At 35.7% G+C, this 26,664-nt stretch overlaps 1 protein-coding gene and 1 non-coding gene across 9 annotated transcripts in view; one reads left to right on the forward strand and one right to left on the reverse strand.

Moving 5' to 3' along the window:
* The window catches only part of MAD1L1 (mitotic arrest deficient 1 like 1), a 999,035-nt gene that overhangs the window by 199,919 nt on the left and 772,452 nt on the right, over positions 1-26,664 (forward strand). The gene's annotated exons all lie outside the window — the stretch shown is intronic.
* Positions 19,644-19,767, reverse strand: LOC130455693 (U6atac minor spliceosomal RNA). Its single transcript, XR_008913795.1, has one exon. It is a non-coding gene; the product is annotated as a U6atac minor spliceosomal RNA (small nuclear RNA).

Genomic DNA, 26,664 nt, shown 5'->3' on the forward strand with positions numbered 1-26,664 from the left:
CATCACCATCAGATACCACAATTTGTTCAGTCATTCCCTAATGGATGGCTACCTCTCTCATTTTCTAGTTTTTTTGCCACCACAAAGAGCAAGGCTATGAATATTTTTGTACAGGTATTTTTCCCTATTATCTCATTGAGGTAAAAGCCCAGCAGTGATATGGCTGGATTTAAGGGCATGGATTCTTTTAAAGCCCTTTGTGCATAATGTTGGACCTCCCAATGTCCTAATGCACAGATTTTTTCCTTGTTCTTCCCCATTCCTGGCCAGACCTTTTATTCAGTGTTCAAAAATCTTTGTCTCCTTAAACTAATCTGGGATAAATAGATGACTCATTCTGTATTTGTCTTTGGTTTCTCATCAGCATTTAGTCTGGTCTACTTTCTAGATCTTTTTGGAGGAGTTTGGGTTGTGGGATTAGGAAACTCCCTGCTACTGCCATCTTAGATAAATATAAAGAGTCATCATCATCATGGTGCAGTGATTCTTTTGTGACCTGAGAACCTTTCTGTATAAAGGTTTTACCTATGTGTGCACATCTTCACAGTATGGTTTAGTGGAACCAAGCTCTAGAGCTGGAGTTTAAAAGGCAAATAAATTTGATTTCTGACCCTTACACTCAATAAGTTCTTTGTTCCTCAGGATATCAGCTAAACTTCATTATGTACTTTATTTCCTCCTCTTTGAATTAGAATTAATACTTGCCTGTCTACTTCACATGATTGTTGTGAAGAGAGTGCTGTACAAATGTGAGATATTGCTGTTACTATTATATTCATTGTTGTCTCATAGACCTTGGCAACATCATTCTGTAATCCTTTTTCTTATCTGTAAAAAATAGCATCTAGCTTTTAATTCTATATCTCTTTTTCTTATGGTATCATCTAGTTTGAGAACTATCTTTTACTAGAAGTATTGACTTGTAAATAATTTCTGTGTCATTTAATTTATTTTTCCTGCTGCTTTCCTTATATTTCTGTCTTCACCATGTTTTTCGGTTTTACCTTTCTAAATGGCTCTTTTGTTATTGTCACTGATTTGATGGTGCTTTATTCACCCATTCATCTGAGTTCCCACTGTTTATAGAATGGGAAGATCCAACTTGCGTGTGTGTGTGTGTGTGTGTGTGTGTGTGTGTGTGTGTGTGTGTGTGTGTGTGTGTGTGTGTGTGTGTGTGTGTGTGTGGTCTATCCATGTATGTTTGTATGTTTTTCTTTTTATCTTATCTGTCTGTCTATCCATCCATCCATCCATTCATCCACCCATCCATTCATCCATCCATCCATTTTCCCTGAAGCCAGTGCAGCCTCTATTCTAGCCTTTTTTTTTAGGAGATCTATTTTTATTCATTTATTTATTTATTTTGGTTTTGAGCATTATTTTATTTGGTCATTTTCAAACATTCATTGGAAACAAAAATCATTTTGTCCCACCTCCTACCCCCCCAGCTATCCCTCCCATAGCCGACCCTGGGTATCAAGTGTGTCCTTGATCCGAACTCATTTCCATGTTGTTGGTATTTGCATTTATTCTATAGTCTTTTGATCAATATTAACAAGTGCTGTTAAGCCCTCCTGTTTAGTGGATGAACACTTCTGAAGAACACCACGTGTGCTGAATTTTCTAAATGAAGGTATTAAAGAAGTGATTATTTCACAACAAGACATATGCCCTCTTTGGTCCTTCTGCTTTTGGTTTTTAATAAATTGACCACATTAATACTAAAACTAATAAACTAGGGCAATTCTAAACCATCAGCAGAATGAATTGGAAAAGGAAATTGCATGGAATGGAAAGTATAGGCCGTCTAAGAAAGCAGAATTAATGAGTAGTCAGGCTTTTTTTTTTTTTAATGTGGAGATGGCATGATAGCAACTTTATTGTTCTTGCTCCTAGGCTTCTAGTATTTGAGTTATTTTAATTTGCTCACTTACATTCTCTGTGAGTTTAAATGACCAGTTTCAGGTAGGAAAATTAGTATTTGCATCCTGGTCCCATGCCTGGGACTTGGGCATTAGCTCTTGTAGGCTCTGTGTAGTCTACACTATGGGCTTAATAGATTACAAGTTAGATCCAGAACATCATGCCATCTGTAGTGCTAAGTGTCAAGATAAGAGAACCATAATATTCCCTGTCGATTCCATGCCCAGACCACTCATAGCACCTATAATATGATTGACATTGCCGTAGCCATGGCCTAGAGCCAGACTTTTTTACTTAAATTAGTTTTTTAACTGGTCCTCCAATAAATCACTATATCAGATACAACAATAAGAAGACAATGTCAAAAACATTATCTATTAAGGAACGCTCCCATTAGGATGGCTAGAATGATGTAAAAGCAGTTTGCAATTCTTCCTAAAATGTCTGATTTCTTGAAATTATCCTTCATGCTTCTTTTGCTTTTTTCTAATCTGCTCTTGATTATTTATTCAACTGCTGTCATTTGTTTTTTCGTGACAGCGTGACCTCTGGAGCCAATGTTTCAACAGTAGGTTTCTTAAAATTATGTCTGAGGGCTTCTGGGTAGCTCAGTGGATTGAGAGTCAGGCCTAGACACCGGAGGTCCTAGGTTAAAATCTGACCTCAAACACTTCTCAGTTGTGTGACCCTGGGCAAGTCACTTAACCCCCATTGCCTAGCCCCTACCACTCTTCTGTCTTGGAGCCAATACATTGTATTGACTCCAAGATGGAAGGTACGGGTTTTAATAAAAAAAAATGTGTCTGAGCAATTGGGAATCAAAATTACTAACTTATCTGCCAAATTATAAGCAGAACTCTTCATAATTAGAAGGCTCTAAGTCTGTAGATGATTTGAGTCTGCAGATGACAAATGAAATTCATTGTACAATAATATAAGATAATTAGTCTGGGATCAGAGAACTATAAGGAATATATGAAAAATTGAACAATCATCCAGGATACTTAAAGCCAAATTGATTTGGAAGTAATTTGGGGAAATGACTTTTAACAGTCACCACAGAATTCTGCTGCAGAAGAGGCAAACCAATTCTTTTACTCAATTAGATATTTGTATTTCTTATGAATTGACCAGTGAAGGTCTTTCATGCTTGTGGTCAAAAAAAGTTGTAAATATTTCTACTGTTTATTCCTGGTGAAAGGAGTATGGGGTTAGGTAATAGGTTAGCTGTGTTGACTCTTAGGTAGGTAGGTATCTTGTGTCCCAGTAGAAATCCTGTTGTTATTTTCTTTGAATACTACTGCAAATTATCTTGACTCTGACATATCCTTTTGTCATGTTTTCCACCTGTGTCTTACCTTCAAGGCATATATCTCTCCCTCTCCTGCCCTCCCTTCCTTTCTTCAGTCATTATAAGTCCTACAAGTCTTTAGAGCCTTAACTCTTAAGGATTAGGTGCGCCTGTAGCTATCTATAGATAGGTTTGCACCAGGTTTTATATCAACAAGTAATTAAACTCACTAAATGAAGAGCTTGAAAAGATCCCTTTAATGAGGCAGCCCTAAATGTTCCTATCACATTTACATTCATTCTTTCCTTGAGATGAAGTCTTTGAATGTGCTTTTTAAACCAGGAGATCATTACTCAAATCAACTTCTTTATTATTTATTCTATGTTTTAATTTACAGTTGTTTGAAATACCCTTATAGATGCACTGTAACACAATTTATCAACTGATTTCCCTGACAATGTTGAGTTATGATTATTTATTTTGAGGTCTATGGTTTCTAATGAAGTTGGAACCAAAATGGAGCAAGTAAGGTTTAGAATACTTGCTTTGCCAAGTTAGATTATTCAATATGTTGATGATTGCAGGATTTAAGAAGGATATGAATGATTATTTTGGTATTTCATTGCAGGAGTAATTTAATATTTTAAAAATGTGTAAGTGTGTCCTATCAAATGGATCTGCAAAACCGAGGTGAATAACAAAGATCATGCTTCTTTATTAAATGACACCAGATTTTAAAGTTTTTTTCCTTTCTTTGTTTTTTTTTAACTAGAGGTACCTAAGTATGGCTTTTATTTATAATAACCCTTGTGAAATCTTTGAAGTTTTAATGCATATATTTCTTCCCACAAGAAGCTTCAAGTTGTCTTTCTATATTGATAGAACACTTCAGATTACTAAGCCAAATGATAGCGTAGATATTCTTTATTGGTTTTTGAATTATTTATATTAAGTTTTGATTGAAAAAAGGAACAACTGAGACATGATTTGCAATGGTTTTTGAGGATTTTCCATAAATTGCTTCATCTGTGCTACAAGAAGAAAAATTGTCAGATGTATATATTAACAAAAATGGGTGGACCAGAAAAGAGGTCAAGGAGAGAAAATCTAAGAATAATCATTGTTTCTGAAAATAATGATTAAATAAACACTTTGGATACTGTATTTCAGGAAATCAGAAATGAAAATGGTTCAGTATTTTTAGATCCTGAAGTTAAAGAAATAGGAAAAAGTAGGAATATAGTAGTCAGGAACCCCCAGATTGAAAATCCTAAGAATTTAGGAGTTTCTACATTAAAGAAAAAAATTCCACATAATCAAAAATAATTTTTCAGTACCAACAAACCACTTTAGGATCATGCAAAATTTCGCAACTGCCACTTGTTAGAGAAGAGAGCTTGGAATATGATATTCCAAAAGGCAAAATAGATAGCATTATAATCTGTCTAGTTATAAACTCATATAAAGGAAAAGATAGATCTTTAATTAAGAAAGGAATTTCTAAGAATAATATTAAAAAACCAGAACTGAGTAGACACTTTGAAATGTAAAGTAAGAGAGAAATCAAATGAAAAGGTATCCAGTTTGTTTAAATGGAAGGGTCTTTGTGAGGAGAAATTGTTTAATTACAGATGGAGGGTGAATGAAAAAGCATTTCTTAGCCCTAATGTCTTTAGGGGTCCTACAGAAAATTAAATATGAGAGATAAAAGGCTTAGAAATGCTCATGTTCTATTTTCATAGTCTCAGGAGAAAGACATTAAAGGGAATAAGAACTGTATTGGGAAAGAAATTTGCTATCTCAAATAAGAGAATGGCATGTTGAGAAGCATAAATATGGAGGAAGGAAAGTGAGCAATAAGCAACTATATTTTACTTTCCTTTAACACAGGCATAGGAATGCCAAACCCAAACACTAGTTCTCAATTTCTCCATGTTCCCTGGGAAGGGGAGTGGATTACATGATCATTCACTTTCCTTTCAGCTCTAAATTCTATGGTTCTTTGTCTAAATTTCTAAAAATTTAGAAAAGGCCTAGTCTGATGTATATTATTATAACTTTCACTGCTAGTCTTTTTGGGGTTTACATATTCTTAACTCTCTTCCCTTAAGTTTGTTGCCTTTTATTATACTTTCTAAAATCATAGAGTTATTTTATTTTACTCTGTTAATTTGGTTTATTTTGGCTGAAATGGAGATCTTAGATTACTCTTTGGATGTCTATAGTTTACTCAAAAAATAATGAGAGGCAAATAAGGCATCATTTAAAAAAAAAAACAGCTAAGCAACTAATGCTTCTTATTCCTGATATGTTTCATATATATATGAAATGTGTGTGTATATATATACACACACACATATATATATATATATATGTTTATGTCAGGAAAATATACTTGCATATGTATATTATGAATCAATAAAGATTTAGAAGTTGATATCTTGATTAAGTGGGATTTCATTACCAGGATTATACATTCATAGGCTGCATGCCTCTGTATTGAGTTACTCAGGTCCATTTTCCCCCATCTTCTATGTGAAGTCTTTCCTTAACCCCAACTTATAGTGCCCTCCCTCCAAGGTACCTTGTATTTAACGTCTTTGTATTCGTTGTATTTCATATACATATATGCACATATGTATATGCATATATTAACAATATAATTGTATATATTTATACACACCACTGTTTATATGTAGATCTTGTGTTTCCTTTTAGCATGTATACTTATTGGCTATAGGATTGTTACATTCTTTGTATTTTTATTCCTAGCACCAAGAATTATTCTTGGCATAGTGTGGGTACTAGTAAAAACTTGCTGTTTGATTGATTGAGGTTCTTTCTGACAGTTTTTTCTGTTTGTCTGTTTTCTGTTTTGACACATGAGGACATCTTTGTCTTTTAATAGAGGGCAACAGCCAGGGGCACTGACTTTTTCTGTATAACTAAAAGCATTCACCAGACAAGCAAAGGGGGGCTGACTAATTGGAGTTTTTATTTATTTTTGGATCTTAAATGGTAAACAGATTTGACTCCTCGGTGGGAGCAGATTGCAAGATTTGCCTGATTGATTTGTTACTTGTAGGGACACACAGCTGGGGAGGAATCTATTGATTGGGCACCTCCTACAAAAGCTACTCTGAAGTGGTCTTAATTGCCTCAAGACTAGCTTTCCAGCACTAACTTTCCCCAGAAATCCTGCACTCAGCAGATTAGTTTAGTGAAGATTTCTCTTTCTAGTATTTCATGGCTCCGGTGCCCATGCCCTGAAGTAGTTTTCAGAACTCTTGGTAGATAGTCTCCACAAGAACTCCTTGTATGTTTCTATAGCTTTTCATAAACTTTCTTTCTTGAAAGTGCCTGCTCTTATAATGTTTGGCATCTGTTTCTAGGATACTTGGTGAGAGTGTTTTTTTGTGTTGTTGATTTAAGGGTTTCCAAAATTTTGGTGAAAAGAAGCAGCTTTTCCCAGTGACTTTAAATTATCTTTTTGGGCTTTGGCAGTGCAGTTGTGCTGACTATAATGTATGTACCCAAATAGGATATATTGGTAGTTTTCTGCTGCTAGCTGCACTCATTTCATACTAGGCATTCTGTCAGATTATGGAGTGGATATGGCATTGGCTTCCAAAACTACAAGTTAAGGCTTTATCAGCTGCCAAGAAGTCCAAGTTTACCAGTGGTACACTGCTATCATAGAACAAATCACCAGTGAAGATTTGAGTCCAGTGCCTGTAGGATAAATGGGATGAATAACACTTTCATCAACCTCTCTTCCTTTTAAAAAAATTGTTGAGGGAAGGTGTTGACTTTTACTTTATTGTAAATCTCCCATAGATTTTTCTAATTGTATGTTCTTTGAAATCTTTGTGTCACAATTGGGCTTCTGCTGATCATTGGCTCCAACAGCAATATAATAGATGCTCTCCTGGGGAAGCCAGAAGCAAGGATGAGTCATTAAGTACAAGGTCAATTTCAACTTTCAGTTTAATTTGACATTGCCAGATCCTGGAGCAAAAATCAGACATGATTCTGCTGCCAAGCTGCCTCCTTGCAAGACTAAACCAACTGACTTTGTTATCCTTTCTGATTTTTGGATTCATTTGTGTTGGCACTTAGTACCCATGTCTTATGAGTGAGTTTAGGAAAGGAGACATGTCTTATTCATTACTCCTTCAGAGAACAAGGAGAACAAGGTTTGGCAGTTAGTGTAGAAACCAAGTTGTTTTTGATTCAAAGTAAAGGAGTAAGAGTCTGAGTTTAGAGCAGAGGCCACTATGCTTTCTTCTTTTATTACTTAATCAGCTTTTTCCTTTTGGTTTCCAAATGGATGAGGTGGTATTAATTACAGTGAACATCCTTTGTTTCTTACCCCCATTTTTTTTCATTAGTTTTGTGTCCTTTGTCTCATTCCCCAGGATGTAACCCTTTTGAGGATCTTATCCTACTGTCAGTTAAGGGATTTACTTTCTTATTTTATGACTTCAACACATGTTTATTTATAAAATAGACTGAAAAATATTTTGGGGAATAAAAGGGTTTTATGGTACTTTTATGTAAACATAAACATTTCTTTGGATGTCCAGTTTGACAGTATACCTTCTCATTCAATCAATTAGTAAACATTTATAACATAAACATTTATAACATAGCTACTTCTGTAGCTTGTACTGTGCTAATTTAATGCCAGTAGTAAATTTTAATCTGTTACCTATAATTTGTTGGCCCATTCTTCCCCCTTCCCTTTTTTGTTTCTTCCCATGCTGCATACATAATTGGTTAGAAGTGATTGGTTTTGCTTTTGTTATTGCTTTGAGTCTTGAGTTCCAATTACTGCTTTAAGCATATTACTGTGCTTCACAATCAATTTAGTTCAGCAAAAAGACAGTTATTGGAGTGCCATAATCTGCAGTTTACTCCCTTGTCCCTTTATCCCATATTGTGTTGATAGACATTTCCCCCAGAATAGTAAGAAGATAAATGAATCTGCTAATGAACTTCCTGCTTGGAAGGAGGAAGCTATGCCAACTCCCACAATGAGGAAGCTCTGAGCAGGAGGGTAACTTCTCCTTGGCACTGCCAGTAATAAATGTCATGTGGTTTGTTTACAGCTTTTCTATGATCCCTGTAGTGCTCTTGTCAGTTCTTTGCAGAGATCAGTCTTACTATGTCTCTAAGGAATAGATTAGTTGGGGGCTTTCTTGCTGATATTAAGCATCCAGTTAGGGGAGAGTCTGGCCCCAGCCTCAGAAACAAACACAATTTAACAATGCTTCCTTAGTTAGTTCTACAGATCGAAGGTTTTATAATTTTTTACTACAAAGCAAACCTACATTTGATTTGAGAGCAGAATATGTTTAAGAAATTGTAAGTAGTAAGTACTAGTAATTAAAAGTAGTAGTAAGTAGGTAATTGTTTAGTAGGTGATTGGCTTCAAAGTTGTTGGCAAGGTTTAGTTGGTTCCCTGTTTTGCATTTTTCTGAAAGCACATTTAGTTCAGTTCCACAAAGATTTATGTTTCGTGATAAGAATACAAAGAATAAAAATGAAAAGTTCTTGCCCTAATTAAGCTTACCTTCTTCCAGAGGAAATACATGTAAGTTAGAGGATAATTTGAAAAGAACTTATGTGGTGGTGAGTAGGAAAATAAGGAAGTTGACGAGTAATTCATTCTTGTATGAGTTGTGTGAGGTTGAATTCAATGACCTCTGAAATCCCCTTCAGCTGGAATACTTTTTTTCTGTTTGCCAATTGTTTATACTATACAGGCAATCAATTTTGCTATTTCTAGAAAATATGTGGCTTATACTTATCCACCTCTCCATGGTTCGTATAACTAGATATGAAATTAAGTATGATGATGAGGATGATTTTTTTTTCCTATTGTAGTTTTTTAATAGCTAATCTGGGACAACCTCTCAAAGTTCATTCTATTCATTCCTTAAGTATGTTCTGGTCAGCTACTTTGATATACTAGAAGTCAGCCAGGAAAACCATTATCCAATTCATGCCTCTAACATTTCTGATAGTATGAACATAGATTTCTATATAACTGACAGTAGAAGTTATAAGATGATGCTGATCTGCATTTATAGAGGAATTTTCTTCACTCAACAGTTTCCTTTACTAATGAAAGTACAGATTCTGGTTTTTAAAGACTGAATTTCAATCCTAGCTTTGTGTTCATCCTTCTCCTTCTCGTCTGATATTCTTTGGAGGTCATCTTTCATCTCCTTTGTGTCATTTTCAAGCTGATTAATTTTGGATTTCAAGACATTATTTTCAGTTTCAGTTCATGTGCCTCTGTTTCCAGAGTTTCAAGTTCTTTTCCCAGTTGTCTCCAGCCTCTCTTTATTGTGTTTTGAATTGTATTTTGAGTTCTTCCAAAGCCAGTGTCCAATTTGCTGGAGTTTTGTGTTTTTGCTTAGTGTTCCTTGATCTTCCTCTGTTCCATTTGCTCTTTTTTTCAGTGCCTGGATAGAAGCTGTCGATTGTAATTTAGTTTTTCATTTTCTGTTATTTACTCAAATTTCCCCCCTTTTATTGCCAGTACTCTTGCTCTTCTCATTGTGTGATGGAACTGTGGATTTGGGCTTTTCTGTCAGCCTCCACCCTTGGAGCTTAGTCAGCAAAGCTGGCAGAGCAGTCTGTTGGGGAGGGGTGTTAGAGCTTGAACTTCCCTGCCTTTTGAAGGCTTGATAAGATTAAGCCAGGTGGAGTTTATCTTGCATTACTGGATGTATCCTGAGACTAAAACCTTGGAGTGTCTCCCTACTGCCTGTCTTCAGCACCTTGACCCTGTCACAGCTTTGCTCTCAAGGTTCTCCCAGAGTAGTGCCCTTGCCCACCCAGAAATTCCAGCACCTACTGGAGGCTCAGTACTGTAGGTGGGGGAGGGGTCCTGGGACCTTCCTTCTTCTTTCCCCTTTATCTCTAGTGTTCTCAAATTCAGGCTTTTTGGGGGCATACCTTTTAAGTTGAGTCCAGCAGGAGGGTTTCTTGGCTCTGTCCTGTTGTTAGGTTTGGTTTTCAGTCCCCTAGGAGCATTTGGTTTTTAATCGGTAAGGAAGGGTTTTCAGAGGTTTGAACTTTTGCTGCCTCTTTGCCCCCATCTTGACTTTTCCCCCTGTTTATTGAATTTTATCATAATTAGATCTTTTGAATTACTATAAATTAAAAAAAAAACAAAAAAAACTTTATTCTTATAATGTATTTGTTTTGCAAACTAAAAATGGAACCATGACACAAAAAACGTTATAAAACTTTGAGATAGACTATTCAGAAATCTAAACATAGGATATCTCATGATACTAGAAGGATCAGCAAGTACTGTTGCAATGTGAGACTTAAAGATTGTAGAGGCCTTGTAAATGTGCTGCAGGATTGCACAAAGACAAATGATTCATTTTATAAGAAAGGGGAAGTGAATGGAATCTCCAGACTATAAACCAATTTTTGGTAAAATTTGAGAATGCCTTATTAAATGGATAGTTAATTTAGATAGCCAAAAAATATGTTTACTATTATGCACCAATATGAGTAGCCTTTCAGAAACAGAATATTCTTATTTCCTATTAACTTCATTTCCTTTTGTTCCATCAATATAAAAATTATAGATTAGGTGAACACTGAACCTATGTTTTACCTAGATTTTAGTATGCTTTTATGCTTAACTTATAGATTTTACAAGGAAGTGCTGTGTATAGTTGAAAGATGCTGTTAAGTGCTTTCTGATTTTTTTAGTTGTTTTGTCTGAAGAGTAAGTAGTTAATGAGTCAGTGTCATTTGAAAAAATCGTTCCAATGGAGTACCTTAGTGATTTGTCTTTGGCCCTGTATGACTTAATATTTTTATCAAATATTTGAATGAAAGTGTAGGTATATTTACAAGGGATGTTAATCTGGGAAAGTTAATAAACGTGCAGTATTTGAAAAGATCATGAGAGAGTAGAATATAAAATCTCATACCAGTTTAGAAAATAATCTTAGCAATAAATTGTGGGGGAAGTATGCCTAGATTTCAGTAGTTGTTGAAAAAATTGTTGAGTATTTTAGTCTTTTACAAACTCCACAAGAACTTACTTTGGAGACATCTAAGAAAACATACACTCTATTCTGTATTAAAATAGGTATAATGATTATACCATGTCTAGTATATAGTTATATATTTCTAAGTATCCTTTTTTAAAATGTTATTGACAAGTCAATTATCATCCATACCAAGGTAACCAGAATGGTAAACTAATGGTATATGGTAATTTATGGTAGGAATTCAGAATATTCAACCCGCAGAAGAGGAAAATTTAGAAGGGCATAATATTTGATTTCAAATATTCGAAGCTTTGTCTTGTTGAGTTTTTCTCTTTTTCCCCAAAGGGCAGATCCAGGAGAATTTGGTAGAAATTTGAAAGGGTAATTATTTGACATAATTTAAGAAGTGGGCTGTGGTTCTTCATCCCTTCCCCCCCCCCAACCCCCCCCCCCCATGTTGGTCTTTGATGCCTTTCATTTTTTGACTCTGTACTTATGTAATCTTCAAAGCAGACCCTAAATGTCTTTATTTCTTTTATATAGTATATATTATGTTAGTGGTTATTAAACAGAAACAATGGTCTAAAAGAGGTGATTATTGTTGCCAACAATAGGATATTTTATTTGAGAAAATATCAGAATGGATTTAAGGGAATAATTATCATATCCTGTGGGATATGAATCTTAATTCCTTAATTTCATATTTAGTAGATCACCCAAAATAGTACTTGCAATGGCAACATTCAATTAGTGAGTTTAAAAAATGCATATTATTGCAACTTTCTTATTGAGTTTTATTTAAAGAGTTCTAAATATAGAGCCATGAAAACACAGAAGTATATAAAACTATTTAGATCTATATAGATGCATTGAGCCAGATGGCAAATTTCTCTTTTTACCCAAAGTTTGGTTTGAGGGAATCTAGTTGTTCTGTAAAGTGCAAAAATAAGAAAGTATACAGTTCCTTAGGGGTTTTCCAAAGGTCTCTTTGAATACATTTTCACATAAATATTACCTAATGGCTCTCAGGGTCAATAATTAATTTTGATTTCTGAAAGTTGTATTATAAACCTTGTTGGTAGATTAATTCTTTCCTATATCTTAATTTTATTTATCATTTGATTTATGTGAATTGATCAAGTAAATTAGCACCTTGGTGTCTTTGTTATTGGAGATGTCTAAAGTGATGAAAGTTTTTCATGAAGTGAAACAGAGAAAATCTAGAGTAAAAAAAATAATGAAACCCCCCAAAATCATGAAAACACAAATCCTAGATTACTTTGAAAAAAACAGGCCTTCCTGGTAATCAAGTGTTTACAGAGGGATGCTTTGTTCAAACACTTTCTAGCTCTCTGTATGTTTAAACAAAGAGCTTTTTAGACTTAAACACAGCTGTTCATTTGAAAATAAAAAATCAAATTAAGCGGAACCAGCTTTTGAAAGTTAATGCCCTATAGCAACTGAAACAAAGGGAGAAAAATACTGTGTTGTAAATTTCACTTAAATAACTTTTATTTTAAATAAAGTTTTAAAGTAAAAAGTGTCATTTGAAAGCAGCTCATATCCCTCTGTAGCTCCCAATAGAACATCTGTGCTCATTCTGATGAAGATGAATGATATGAATTAAACTAAAACCATCGAAGTGCTCTTTTTACCATAATTACACCTTGTTCATTTTGGAGACACAATACAGGGATGAAATGCCAATTAAGCCTGGTATGTTAATGAGATTCAGCCTGAATAGTGGATTAGAAGGGACACAAATCCCACCGGAATTGATTTGATATAATCCCTGAAGTTTGTTTGGTTTTAATAGAAATGTTATCATTTGTATGAAAATCTCCATGCTTCGTTTTTATTTTAAAATGATGTGTTTTGGGATATTTGGGTCATCAAGTTTTAAAATAGGTGTGTGCTGAACACCTGGATGCCAGGAGGAAAAGATCTTATAGAGATAATTGGCATTTCCTCATTTATTTCTTCAAGATAGGAAATTCCGGCTCTCAAAAACTTTTATTTGTAGTCACCAGAAGAAAGTGCCTCCAGCACAGAGAAAATTGCTGAGGCCTGGCACCCTGAGTGCAAGTTTCAGTTGTTTGAAACTCACTGGCCAGTCACTTCAGCAGTCTATACTTTAAATATGAATAATAAATGGATTTGGAGGATCATGGCATGTTAGAGCTAGAAGCAGCTTGAGTGATGAGGTTTTCCAATCCTTATTTGAATCATGAATTTCCTTACTGAAGGCCTTATGAAGTACAGTGATATGGAATATGTTACATAATTGTTATTGGTTGTACTGACACTAGAAATCATTTTTCCTCACTTCCACATGCACATTCTTTTACTAGTGCCTCATTGTCTCCTTGTTGGAATTAACATATCTATGCTGGCTCTCAACAAGGTCATAAGAACTTTGTATGAAGTCCTTTGGAAACAACATAAACCTGTCATACAATGATCTATAGTAATTTGTCTTTGAAGTCATTGTGCTGTCACACAAGCTAGTCATTAGATTCTAGTGAAATAAAAGATGTAAATTTAAAATGGGTTTTATCCACACCCCAGTTAATCACATAATTCCCTGACACCTCATTTGAATCAGTCAATTTAATAGTTTACATTTAGAAATGTTAACTTAATGGGAATAAATCCTTAATCCACTTGAGAGGAATATAATGCTTTGATAATTAATTCAAGTCATTTGAAAACACACTGGAAACATCTTATTTGGACAATATGTAAAAGTATCTAGATAATTTGGAGAGGATTATTTGAGGTGCAATTGCCCTTTCTGTCTTTTCTGCCTTGCCTTGAGACCTCTGAAAGACCAGAATACCCAAAATTTTCATCAGCATGACAGCAGCCTCTGCATTTTAATATATGATATGCCCAGATAAAACAACTTCAGAGAGTGACCTCTCAAGGAAGAGAGAAATTTAGGTTACGGGTATGTTAAGGAGCCATTCCTCTTTTGTTCTTTATGTTGGGGTTCACTTTCCTCTGGAGCCTTGCTAGCAAGGTCAAATCCTCTCCCCAGGTTGTAGGTCAAATGGTATTCAGTTTTAGAATCCTTTGGATATTGTTCCAAGTAGTTCACAATGACAGGAGTGGTTTACTACTTCATCAGTACTTTAATATACTCATTTTCCTCTCTAGCATTTGTCATTTCTGGTTGGTATGAGGTGGTTCTCAGAGTTATTTTTATTTTACTTTCTCTAATTAATAGTGATTTAGACCATTTTTCATATGATTATAGATTTGATTTCTATATCTGAAAATTGCCAATGCATGTCCCTTTGTTATTTATTATTTTAAAAATGAGTCTTAATTTTACAAATTTGTCTCAGTTATTTAGATATTTTAAAATTGAGGCATTTATCAAAGAAACTATAGTTTCCCTGAATATCTCTTGAATTAGGTCTATTTTCGCTTTTACTTTGACATTCATGATTGATTGTTATTTTTTTTTTACTTCAGCTAGAACATACTAGATTCTGCTCTAGCCCTTTAATTTTGTGTATCTTTCTGTTTTACATGTCCTGGAATATAATTTTTCCCTGAACCCCTTGTCCCTAGAGCCCCTACAGTCAAATTAATAAAGAACCATATTCAAAATTTAAGCACTCCTACTACTAAGAAACAGTTGAGAGCAATTTTAGGAGCAACAGAGTTTTGCAGACAATGTATTCCTTGCTATGGGGAAATTACTAAACTCCTTATAGCATTAACAAAGGATTCATTTCCTGAACCCCTCAAATTAGAGCCTGAACACTTGCCAGCTCTATTAGAGCTAAAAATGACTATCCTGTCTTCTCCCGCTCTAGGCATCCCAGATTACAACAAGCCATTTACTTTGTATGAACATGAGTGAAGATGAGTAGCTTCAGGTATTTTAACTCAGACTTTGGGACTTTCTCAGCGCTCAATTGCTTATTATTCTGCCCAACTGGACCCAGTAGAATCAGGAGCACTACCATATCTTAGAGGAGTAGCTGCTACAGCCTTACTAGTGACAAAAACTATCGATCTAGAATTGGGATACCCATTAACAATTATGTTCCCACATGAGGTAGAAGCATTGTTGCTAAAGCATAGAACACAGGCATTTTCTGATCAGCAAATTACAAGGTATGAAATAACCTTGTTAAACAATGAAAACATTACCTTGAAATGCTGTACAGCCCTTAACCCTGCCACCTTGCTTCCAGATTTACCAACTTCAGGAGAACCATTACACAATTGTGAAACATTAGTGTCCATGGCAGAAAAGCCTCGAGATAATCTCTTAGATAATCCCTTAGACAATGCAGATTGATCTTATTTACTGATGCTTCCTCTTTTATAAGCGATGGCATACGCTACACTGGAGCTTCTGTAATCACAGAATTTGCCACTGAGTAATCAGTTTCACTACTCTCTAACATTAGCACTCAAGGAGCAGAACTCATAGCTCTGAAGCAGCTTGTATAATTGCCAAAGATAAGAAGGCAACAATTTATAAGGATTCTAGATATGCTTTTGGCATTTGTCACTCAGTTGGAATGCTATGGCTCCAAAGAGGATTTTTAACCTTGCCTGGAAAATCTATAGCTAATACAGAAATTATTAATGAAGTTCTTTCTGCTCTCCAGCTTCCTGAAGCCCTAGCTGTAGTTCATTGCTCTGCCCATACAGGTAGCACTGATCCAGTCTCTAGAGGAAATGATCGAGCAGATGCTGCTGCAAAGCTAGTAGCCATGGAAGGACCTGAGTTGATTTTAACATTAACAACCACTGATGATTTAAAATTGTCTCTTTCCTATCATGAAAAGGAAGTGGAAAAATGGAAACAAAAATTCAAAGCAAAACAGATCAATGGAGAATGGGTGTCATCTGAAGGAAAACCCCTGCTCCCTAGAAGTTTCTTTCCAGATATTTCTGAAATCATCCTGCTATGACAAGATGTTCATAATACCAACATCTTTCTGAACAAAATCCTATTTGAAATATGTATCAACAGCAATTATGCAGATGAATATTAACCTTTGAATTGTGGAAAGGAAATTAGACTAACAGTTTGTGGGGGAAGGGGCCAACTGGGAGTGGCAGCTGGGTCTTGTGACTAGCACTTCCTTCCTGCTGGGAGTGGCAGTGGGGTCTTGTGATTAGCACTTCCTTCCGGCCATGGGGGACTTGCTTCCGGGTGTTGGAGGAGGAAGGTGCTTGTCAGCCCAATCTGGTGTGGTGTGCCTCTTTCTTGGTTCAGCCTGAAGATTCAAGTCCAATCTCTTCTGAAGGTTAGACCTGTTCTTGTTTGCTTTCTGTCTACTGCTAAGATTCTAAAAAAGACAAAACTGGACTGAGATAGAGTAGACATGAGTGGGAGAACCCTCCTCCAGCCTCTGGGGCCTGGCCTCAGGTCTGAAGCTGAAAAAAACTCCAATCCCAACTAGTTGTTAAACTTTATATTATTAGAATATGCAGTCAGATAAGTGGACTATCATTTCTGGTCATAGAGGGAGCTGAACTTCAGTTTCAGTCATTCAAAGACAAACAGACCTCATTGGACCCCTGCTGTTTCCTCAGCAGGGGGCATCTCCCTCCCTTGTCTCACCAAGCAATATTCCCTCTCTCCCCTTAACTCCTCTATACCTCATACAAACCTTCCCAAATCCCTTTTTTTCCAATCCTATTTCCTTTCCCAATAAATATTACAGTTTTTGGCGAGCCAGCCAGGAGTTAAACCTACAATCTTCTGATACGCAGTATCAAGAAGTGGCTTGAGAAAAATCTTAGTGATATGTTAGTAAAAAGCATAGCAGTTTAATTAGGAACTGGAAATATTGCTTTCAGATGAGGTCCATTTTTTTTTCATTTTATTTTTTTAAGAAAGCTGCATTTTTTATTATAAATATTATCACCAAAAGTAAAGAGAGCATTTATATACATATAATAGAACATAAAAAGAGAAAATTCTCTTTGAAATCATGAATCTCTATTTCATTCTCCTTGCATAAAACAACAACAACAACACCCTTATTTTTTACTGCTTTTATCTATTATTTTATCTATTTTATCTACTATTTTATCTATTACAATGAATACTGTGTATTGATTCCAAGGCAGAAGAGCTGTAATGGTTAGGCAATGGGGGTTAAGTGACTTGCCCAGGATCACACAGCTGGGAAGTGACTGAGGTCAAATTTGAACCCAGGACCTCCCATCTCCAGACCTGGCTGCCTACCCACTGAGCCACCCAGCTGCCTCTACTATTTACTTTTTAAAATAGTCCCCCCCGCCCAACTGACTTATTTTTTTATCATGAGTTTTTTCTTTTTTTAGAAAAATTATCAATTAATTTAAAAATTTTTAAAAATTTGGTCAGTATCGAATATTATTCCCTGGTTACAAAAATTATTTTCTATTCCTCCCTTCCTTTTCCCCTCCCCTCCCATAGCCAAGGTACAATTCCAGAATCCTTGACTAGATACCATTTCCATATTGTTGGTATTTCCATTAGGATGTTCATTCAGAGTCTATATCCCCAATCCTATCCCCGTCTACTCATGTAATCAAGCAGTTATTTTTTCTTTGGTGTTTTTACTCCCAATGTTTTTCCTCTGAATGTGGATAGTGTTCTTTCTCATACATCCCTCCGGGTTTTTCAGGATCACTGCATTTCCACTAATGGAGAAGTCCATTTAGAGCACTTTTTCATGTGCTTATTAATGGTTTTGATTTCTTTGACTGAAAATTGCCTATTCATGTCCCTTGTGCATTTATCAATTGGAGAATGGTTTGATTTTTTTGTGCAATTGATTTAGCTCTTTGTAAATTTAAGTAATTAGACCTTTGTTAGAGGTTTTTGTTATGTTGATTGTTTCCCAGTTTGTTATTTCCCTTCTAATTTTGGTTACATTGGTTTTGTTTGTACAAAAGCTTTTTAATTTGATGTAGTCAAAATTATTTATTTTACATTTTGTGATTCTTAAGTCTTGCTTGGTTTTAAATTTTTTCCCTTCACAAAGATCTGACATGTGTACTATCCTATGTTCACTTAATTTACTTATAGTTTATTCTTTATGTCCAAGTCATTAACCCATTCGGAGTTTATCTTGGTGTAGGCCTGTGGTTCTCAACCTTTCTAATGCTGTGACCCCGCAATACAGTTCCTCATATTGCGGTGACCCCAAACCAAAACATTATTTTGGTGGCTACTTCAAAACTGTAATTTTGACCCTGGGCAAGTCACTTAACCCTCATTGCCTAGCCCTTACCACTCTTCTGTCTTGTAGCCAATACACAGTATTAACTCCAAGATGGAAGGTAAGGGTTTAAAAAACAAACTGTGATTTTGCTACAGTTATGATTTGGAATGTAAATACCTGATATGCATTATGTGTTCTCATTGCTACAAATCAAACATAATTTAAACATAGTGATTAATCACAAAAACAATATTTAATTATATGTTGAGAAATATTAATCCAGCAAGAGGCAGCCTGAGGCCTGGGGCGGGAGGTAAGTCCTGCCTCAGAAGGGGTCCGCAGACACTGCCTTCTTATTCCTGTCATCTGCCTTCAGCTTGAGCTGAGGCTTCACATTGCTGTGGTTACTCTGCTCTGTTATCCACTCCAGGAGTTATCTGCTCTAGGACTCATTCCTAACTCCTCCAGAACCAGCGCCCGGGGCTCTCTCTGGATCTTTGTTTGAGTCTGGTCTCCAGGCAACAGGGTAAACCCATTGCCCCTCCTAGGTGGAGGGCTGCTGATAGGTAACTAATACCATACAATGTGCGGGCAGCAGGGTCCCCATTCTTTCCGAGATCTTGCTGTAAAGTAGAGCGATTTCTCAGAGGCTAAAGTAAATTTTAATCAAGAGTGGTCTTATATCTATTACAATTTATATCTTCCACTATTTTACTCACTACAGTTTAAGGCCTTCAACCATTTTAATTATAACAGTTTATGACCTCAACTATTTTAATCATTACAGTTTATGGCATCCACTCTTTTAACTGCCACAGTTTATGGCAGACAACTATTTAAAATGTTACAATTTCCATATCACAACACGCCCTAAGCACTCCACAGTGCTTTGCTCTGTTGCCCTCTCAGCCGTTGAACCTTCTTGTTGGTTTCTTCCGCCTGTTCCACCGAAGCAGTCTTCACATGCTGGGTGAGCAAAGCCTTGGTTCACCAGGGGTCGATGACCCGATGGCTACCCTCACAAGGTTTAGCCAGCCTGTCGAAGCCTTTGCCCTGGGTATGGCCGCTGCCGCATGCTAGCAGCTACTTGAGCCACAAGTGAGAGCTGGGTGTCAGGTGTGGGTCAGAGGCTGGAGAGCTGCCCTAGAAGGGCATGACAAGCCCTCCATACCAGAGATACTACCCCTCCCTGAACACCCCATACACCCCAAACGTGGTTAGATGCCACAGAGTAGGTGGCAATGCCTTAACCGTATGTGTGTTGTAAAGGCCACTAGGACTTCTTCCATCCTTAGCAAGGGGAGTGATAACCTTCTCTCCTTTCATTCTCTAGGGTTCTTTAAATAGACCATCATATCATCTCTTTAGTTTCCCCTTCTTCCTTACCCTTTAATATAAGATACACTTCAAGATCCCAATGGGTCTAGATGCTCTTCCCTCTCAGAATTGATTTCACTGAGATTAATATTTGGGTATCACCTAAGAGCTCTCTCTTCCTCTCCCTCTGATAAGTGTATTCTTCCCCTCCCCTTCCCATGTGTATCTTTGTGTGACAAAGATTATTCTATTTATTTTATTTCTTCAAGTATCTCTTAGTACCATCATCAATTCCCCCTTATTCTTTTCCCCCCCTTATAATTTTATAGCCCTTAATGCCCCAATATTTTCCTATGAATGATCCTTCTATTTATTATAATAATGAAAACATTTTTGATAGTTACAAATAGCATTTCTTCCATATATTAATATATATAATTTGATCTATTTGTAACCCTTATAGAAGAGAGTTTGAATTAAAAAAAAAAAAAAGAAAAAAACATTTTTCTCCTTTTCCCTCTCTTTCATATTCACGTTCAATGTTATGATTGTCACTTGTGAATTCCCTAGCATTTTGATATCCTCTCCTCGTTCTGTCCTTCTTTTTTTGCTATATCCTTTTAAACCAGTGGTTTACTTTTAATCAATCCCCCTATTCCCCTCCCTTGATATGCTTCCTTTTCTGGTTCCTCCCTTTTTGTTCTATTCATTTTTTTTTTTTAGGGTCTGTGAAGTTCCCTTTCTCCCTCTCCTTCCCTCTCTTTTTGTACTCCCTCCCCTCTATGCCCCTTAGTTTTACCTTCTCTCTTACCCTGTTGGATAAGATAGACTTCAAGATTCCAATGGATCTAGATGTTCTTCCCTCTCAGAGTTGATTTCACTGAGAATAAAGTTTATAAATTACCTATTAGCACACTCATCCACTCCTTATTAGAGTATTCTTCCCCTCCCCTTCCCATATGTATCTTTGTGTGAAAAAGATTATTCTGATAATTTCATTTCTTCAAGTATCTCTTGGTACCATCTTCGATCCCCCACCCAATCTTTTTCTTTTTTTGCATAACATCTTTTATCCCTTAATGCCCCAATCTTTTCCCATGAGTAATTCTTCCAATTGCTATTATAATGAATACAATTTTTGAGAGTTTCAAATAACGTTTTCCCCATATTTTCATATATATAATTTGATCTAATTGTAGCCTTTAAGGAAGAGAATTTGAATACACAGAAAAAACATTTTTCTCCTTTTTTCCTCTTTTACTTATTTACCATTTCATGTTTTTCTTGCTCTTTGTTTTTGGATATCAAACTTTCCACTTAGTTCTTTGCTTTTCTTTACAAATACTTGGAAATCTTTTATTTTCTTGAATGCCCATACTTTCCCCTCTAAGTATGTAATCAGTTTTGAAGGATAGGTGATTCTTGGTTGAAGACCCACTTCTCTTGGCTTTCATTATGTTTCAGGCCTCCTTGTCCTTTTGTGTGGAAGCTGCCAGGTCTTTTGTGAGCCTGATTGGTGCTCCCTTAGTGTCTGAATTGTCTCTTTTTGGCTTCTTGTAGAATTTTCTCCTTAGTTTGAAAGCTCTGGAATTTGGTAATTACATTACTGGGAGTTGTCTTTTGGGGTTTTAGTATAGAGGGTATTCTATGAACTCTTTCAATTTGTATTTTGCCCCCTTGTTCAAGAACATCAGGGAAGTTTTCTTGGATGATTTTTTGTAGTTTGATGTCAAGATTTCTGTTTATTTCTGGTTTTTCAGGTAGACCAATGTTTCTCACATTGTGTCTCCTTCCTCTGTTTTTCTTATCTGTCACATTGTTAGTGAGATCTTTTATGTTTCCTTCTATTTTGTCTGTCTGTTGTCTTTGCTTTATTAATTCTTGCTGTATTACAAGATCATTGGTTTCCAGTTGCTCAATTCTTGGTCTTAAGACCTGGTTTTCTGCTTTAACCTTTTTATTTTTAGCTATAATTATTTGGTTTTGTGGTATAATTTTTTATTTTATTTTTGAACCCTTTCCCACTTATTTTGCCAGAAGGCTTCCATCTTTTCGATAAGCTCCAATTTAAATTCTTCTAGAGCTTGTGGACAATTTCCATTTCTTTTGGAAGGTTTTGGAGCATTCATTTGGATTTCCTCTTCTGCTATTTCCTCTGTAGTCTGTACTTTTCCTCCAAAAAAATTATCCAAGGTCAACCTCTCCTTATTTTTCTTGTTTTGGGGAAATTGTTTCTGTGTACTATTTGTCATCACTATGGTTGTTTTTCCTTCCCTTTCTAGTCAGAAATATTAGTAAGGAGGGCAGGCTCTCTTTGTATGGAGCTAATAAGGAGCCTGGCTTTTGCCTGAGGCAAGCTCTCCAATCTCCGCAGCTGAGCTACCTTCCTGGGGGCACCCAAGGTCTATGCTCTCTCACCCACCAGGGTTGCTCTCGGGGGTATGTCATTGGTGTTCTTCATCAGCTCCGAACTCCTTGAGCTGCCCCTTGCTCACTGCAGAGGCGTCCCTCGTTCCCTCTTTGATTCTGGCATGCACTGGCTCTAAATCTGGCACCATAGGTGGGGGTTGGTTTGGGTTGAGTATATCAGCTCAGGTTTGAGTGGGAGCTTTTTCATTCCCTTATAGTATGGAAATGCCCAAATCCCACATACCTGCAATGCTATGCCCCACTGCAGAGTCCCTTCGTTCCTATGAAAATAGTTTTTTGTCTTTTGAGGTCCTGTATATTGGTGGGTCTGAGAAGGGGAAGTGTCCTGGGTGTAGACTGCCACCATGATTACCCGGAAGTTGATAAGGTCCATTTTAAACAGTCTTTCCTGTTTTCTCCTCAGTTGCAAACATTTTTCTGGCTATGAGTTGGAGTGTCCCCCCTGAGAAGCCCTAGCATGATGCAATTAAAAAATTCTCTTCTTGTTTTATTAATAATACTCCACTGACTTAAACTTTGTCATTGCCTAATACAGTTTAATGGTATGGCTCTGATTTGGTCATTGTTTATTCTAAGTTAACTTTGTGGGAGCCTATAATTGAATGATAACTTTTTAACTCTGAACTTTGAGTAAGACCGAGACATTGTTGGATTATTCTTGTATTCACTTGAGAAATAATATATTGTCATTGGAATTGCTTTCCCAGGCAACAATGTTAATGCAGATCTACAAACCACTGAGGTGTAAGTTTGCCAGCTTGGATTTTATTCATCAAAGAATCTAGTCTTCAACTTCAGATATAACATATGTAGTTGGATTTTGTTGTTCTCTCTCGTAGTTAAAAGATTGTTAGTGGAACAGTCATTTAACTTTTTATTTAGAAAAGTGATAATGTCAATTCCCTTCTTGAGGATGCAGCTTCAGAGGGAGAATCCCAGTGCTGGGCTTTTAATAACAATGTAGCTGTCATGTTTAATGTGGTTTGGTAGTTAGTGACATCTTGACCATCTGTATTACTTAACATTAATGAACTCTGGAAAGCCCTGGCTACTTTATATCCAGCAAAAGACAGTGATATGAGGATGGTAGTGATTTATATAACTTGAACAAATTGCACTCCACCTGTGTACAGATAATTAAAGTGGGATTCAGAAATACTACCTTTAATATAAAAGGTATTAAGGATAGCTGAATGATTCATGTAAGTATAAAACAGTTATATTTTCATGTTAAGAACATAACAAAGAATGCCTTCATTTAAACTATATATTTGGCTTAGAAGGGGTTCTGGGGATGTAAGATATATAACTACAACACTCGGTGTCCCTGACATTTCATTATTTCTAATTTAGGTTTCCAGCCATTCCTTAGGGGAGAAGTTTTTCTTTTCCTGTAACCATGAATGAGTTATTTGTTTACTGACTGGTGTTTGTTCTTGTCTTAGGAGTTTATTCTTAAGTACCCCTTTTTAGATAAAAGGAGAGGTGGGTTGTCACTTGACTTGGAGCCTTGATTATAGTCTGGGTAGTTAAGGAGATTGTTATAAAAGATATAACTTGCAGCAGGCCCCATGAACGTCCTTTTTATTTTATTCTAATAAATATTTTTCATTTTAAATTTTAGAAGCTTTTTTTTAATACTCTTTCCCCATATAGAGTGTAATTTCATAATGCTTTTCTGACCTATGTCCTTTGTCCTTTGGGTCCTTTTTTGCTTCATATCCTTTTTTTCTACATATAAACTCTCATCTTTTCTACTCCTATGACTTCAGTTATCACCTGTACACAGTTAACTTCCAAAATGTGTTATTTATATTCCCATGCTTACCCAGACCTCTAGATTCAGTGTTTAAACTACTTATTGATTACCTTCACCATGAGAATTCTTTGGCATCATAAATTCAATTCGCTCTTAAAATTAAAAACATCATTTTTCTATCCTTTTTTTGGTTAAAGAACTCTTTCTTTAACTACAGTTATGGAAGTTATCATTTTCTCTGCTCCTCTAACTTGTATTATGATCTTTTATATACAGATCATGCATACATCTTATTTTTTTTGTAGTGTTCTAAAACTAATTTCTGCTTAAATTTTTTTTCCAGTTTTCTCAATTGCTTTTATTGTATAGTGAGTTCTTACTAGAATAGTTTCAGTCTTTGGGTTTTATAAACAGTATGCTACAGTATTTATTTCTGTGTCTTATGTAATTAGTCTGTTGCATTGGTCAGCTTTTTTTATTTTTAAATCTAATGCTAAATAGTTTTTAGTCAACAGTGCTTTGTATTATATTTTAACATCTGGAATCAAAAGACCCATTTCTTTTCCACTTTACAATTTTTTTTTAAATCTGAGTTTCTTGAGCCTTTTGTTTCTCCAGTTTAATTTTATTATTCAGTCTCCATGAAGTGACATTGTGGAAGTTTGTGGTGGCATTGAATTTGTCATTTAATTTAGGCACTATTATAGTTTTTATTATATTGGAATGAGAAATTATTCTCTCTACTTTTTTGTCTTTGTTTAATAAAGAGCTTTTTCTAGTTGTGTTTATGTATTTACTGCTGTGTTTTAGTAGGTAAACTCTCAGATGTTTTATTCCATTTACTTTTAATGGGATTTGTTTTTCTATCTCTTTCTCCTGGATCTTTTGATTAAAATATTAAAAAGCTGAAGATGTTTAATAATTTATTTTGCATACTGCTACTTTATTTTAGCTATGAATTATTTAAATTACTTTTCTTGGGTGAATGACTTGAATATAAAGAAGGAAACTATAAGCAAATTAGGTGAATACAGAATAGTATACATGTCAGATCTTTGGTAAAGGAAAGACTTTAAAACCAAACAAGTGCTAGAAAAAAAATCACAAAATGTAAAATCAATTATTTCGATTACATCAAATTAAAACGTTTTTGTACGAACAAAACCAATGCAACTAAAATTAGAAGGGAAGCAACCAATTGGGAAACAATGTTCATAACAAAAACTTGACAAAGGTCTAATTACTCAAATTTATAAAGAGCTAAACCAGTTATATAAAAAATCAAGCCATTCTCCAATTGATAAATGGCAAGGGGCATAAAATAAGCAATTTTCAGTCAAAGAAATCAAAACTATTAGTAAGCACATGAAAAAGTGTTCTAAATCTCTTATAATCAGAGAGATGCAAATCAAAACAACTCTGAGGTATCACCTCACACCTAGCAGATTGGCTAACATGACAAACAGTGGAAAGTAATGAATGCTGGAGGGGATGTGGCAAAGTCAGGACCTAAATGCATTGCTGGTGGAGTTGTGAATTGATCCAACCATTTTGGAGGGCAATTTGGAACTATGCCCAAAGGGTGCTAAAAGACTGTCTGCCCTTTGATCCAGCCATAGCACTGCTGGGTTTGTACCCTAAAGAGATAATAAGGAAACAACTTGTACAAAAATATTCATAGCTGCGCTCTTGTGGTGGCCAAAAATTGGGAAATGAGGGGATTCCCTTCAATTGGGGAATGGCTGAACAAATTGTGGTATATGTTTTTGATGGAATAGTATTGTGCTCAAAGGAATAATGAATGGTGGAATTCTATGTGAACTGGAATGACCTCCAGGAATTGATACAGTGTGAGAGGAGTAGCACAAGGAAAACATTGTACACAGAGACTGATATACTGTGGTACAATCAAATATAATGGATTTCTCGATTAGTGGCAATGCAGTGATCTGAATAATTTGGAGTGATCTATTAGAAAAAACACTATGCACATTCAGAGGGAAAACTGGGAGTAGAAACATAGAAGAAAAACAATTGCTTGAATACATGGGTCTAGGGGATATGGTTGGGGATGTAGACTCTAAATGATCACTCGTTCAGACACCAACAACATGGAAATAGGTTTTGAACAAGGAAACATGTAATACCCAGTGGAATTGAGCATTGACTGTGGGAAGGGTGATGGTAGGGGAGGGAGGGAAATAATATAATTCTTGTAACCAAGGAATAATGTTCTAAATTGACTAAATAAATTAATTTTAAATAAAATAAAATGTGAAAAAATTACTTTTCTTAGTTTTCTATGATTCTGCAAACCATCATATCATCAAAAAAGAAAAAAAAATCCTCTCCTACACTTTTGGTTTATTTTTCTTGTTATTTTTATGGCTAGCATTTCTAGAACTGCATAAAATCTTAGCCAACAAGCATTTGTCAAATGCTTGTTGTTAGGCATAAACCATTCTTGCTCTCAAGGAACTCATTCTGATTGAGGAGACATGATCTAGATAACTGTGTAGATTAAAGATATAGAATGTTTAGATGGAAGATAATCTTAGAGGGAATGTACAAGTAGTGGTATTCATTATGCAGAAACCGGATTTCATTTGGATCTTCAAGTAATCCTGGAAATACAGGAGGTGGAGGTGAGGATGGAGAATACCAGCTTTGGGGATTACAGAGCCACCCCATGAAGTATTCTCTGTACTATGTAGCTAGCTAATG

Source organism: Monodelphis domestica, chromosome 7 (genome assembly GCF_027887165.1).
Source record: "Monodelphis domestica isolate mMonDom1 chromosome 7, mMonDom1.pri, whole genome shotgun sequence".
In the NCBI taxonomy this organism is placed as follows: domain Eukaryota; kingdom Metazoa; phylum Chordata; class Mammalia; order Didelphimorphia; family Didelphidae; genus Monodelphis; species Monodelphis domestica.